Below are 2,232 nucleotides of genomic sequence, written 5' to 3'. Positions count from 1 at the left end.
ATGCAAAAGGTTAGTACTATTAGATAGTACACTATTCATTTGTTCAAACAACTCAGTTCAAAGACAGCACAACTATCTCTGTTTGTGTTCATCATCATTACACTGCAATGTGTTCATCATCATATAACTGTTTACCATCATATAACTGTTTACCAACCACCCTGTTTTGGTTTCATACTTTGATTATCATTATAAAACTATCTTAGAACTTAACAAAGTATGAAACCAAATAAGCAAGCAACTATTTCATCCTAAATCAGTCACAGTATTCATTTTATTCAAACAACTCAGTTCAAAGACAGTTAAAACTCAGTTCTGGCACAGTTCAAACACACTAAGATAGCAAAGTAGCAAACAACTCAGTTCAACAGGCCCTAAACTAATACATCTTGTGTTCCTCGCACCATCTCTTTAAGAAAATCAGCCTAGCTTCAGGACTTAGGATATTGCAGAAGAACTCTCTGTGCATTCCATCTTTAAAAATGTTCAGGCAAGCATAGTACTCAACACTATCAGGAGCAGCACCACATTCTAAGGCCAATTCTTAACACTTCTTCAACTATGCTCTTTCCTTCATCTCCTTGGTAGTTTTCTCATCCACCTTTTTCTTCAATATCTTGTGGTGCCTAGCATCAGATTCAACCCATTTATTCAACATTTTGTCCATAACCTGAACCATAGGGCTCTTGGACTTCTTTCCAGGACTTGTGGCAGTGGACCTAGTGCTAGTACTACTAACCCTCTTCCTGCTATTAGTACTAACTGGGCTGTCATCACAATCAAAAGGGAACCCCTGCTCTCCAGGAAGTTCTTCATCTTCTTCTCCAGGTTCTCCAGGAAGTTCTTCATCTTCTTCTCCAGGTTCTTCATCTTCTGCTCTAGGTATGAAGGAGGTAGACCCATCTACTACAACCTCATGGAATATCTCCTCTAGCTGATCCATATACTCTAGAACACCATATTCATATTTGAATTTTTTACATTCTGATTTGGGACCCCGCAAAACAAATACAATGGTGGTTAAGAACATAACTATCTCAGAGCATAACATAAGACAGGAGGTTACACAACACTGAAATGGGACTTACCTTTGTGTTTTTCTCCCAGCACCAATCTGGAGCTGTGACAGTACCATTTGAAGCCCTGTCCAAGCCACTTTCTGTGTGCAAGCCCCTCCAGAAGGTGTACAATATTTTTAATCCATGTAGCCTATTCCTGAACTGCCTCCTTTCATGTTTCAATCCAGTTGTAGCAAAATATTTTTCTTTCACTATTTTGTAACATCTTGCGGACATGGTAGCTTTGTGACAATTCCCTTCTCTAATTTGCTCAACACACAAATTACAGAACAAAAAGTGTATTTGGTTCTGACCAATATGCCTTATCACCTTTAATCTAGTGCATACACACAAGGATATAAAAAAGTCATACAAAACAGCTTAGCCACTCTTACTAGCTTAGCTATTGCTGGATTACTCATACATATGCCAATGAAGCTCTGCTGCCAATGATGGTACTCATACATATTAATCTAGCTACTCTTACATAGCTTAGCTACTCATACAAGTGATGGCTCCACTGGGTTACTAGAAGAATCAGCAATCAAATGAATCAGCAATCAGCAATCAAATCAACATGTCTAGATTACTACAACAATCACCAATCAACAATCAACCTGTTTAGATCAGTACCTTAGAAGTTGCATACAATCAATAATCAACATAAGTTCAACAATCAACACGAGTTTAGATCAGTACAAGTTTATCTCAGTAATTGCATACAAGCTGCATACATCTGGCGCAGTTCAAGTTGCAGCAACATCTAGTGCGTTTAGATCACAACAATCAACAATCAACAATCACAACAGCATAATTGCATACAAGCTGCAGTTCAAGTTTAGATCAGTACCTTAGAAGAGCCAAGAAAGATCACTTCGATGCCATCAGCAACATCTGGCGCGTTTCCTTCGTCAGCGTACAAGAAACCTTCCTCATCAACACTGCCTCCACGTCGACGACGCCCACCGGCACATCCACCGCCGCCGGCACCACCATCAGACGCGGATCCAATGAACATGTTCCTAGTCGCGTGCCCTGATGAGGACACCATGAGTACATCTACACCAGCAACACCTCAGCGCCTCCAGTTGCTCCTCCACCTCAGCGCCTACAGTGATCATCCAGTAGGCCAATCACTCGGGCCCGTGCGAGAGATTAAACTTTCATCATGGTG

Source organism: Setaria italica, unplaced genomic scaffold (genome assembly GCF_000263155.2).
Source record: "Setaria italica strain Yugu1 unplaced genomic scaffold, Setaria_italica_v2.0 scaffold_13, whole genome shotgun sequence".
Lineage (NCBI taxonomy): Eukaryota > Viridiplantae > Streptophyta > Magnoliopsida > Poales > Poaceae > Setaria > Setaria italica.
This window is presented reverse-complemented; position numbering follows the sequence as displayed.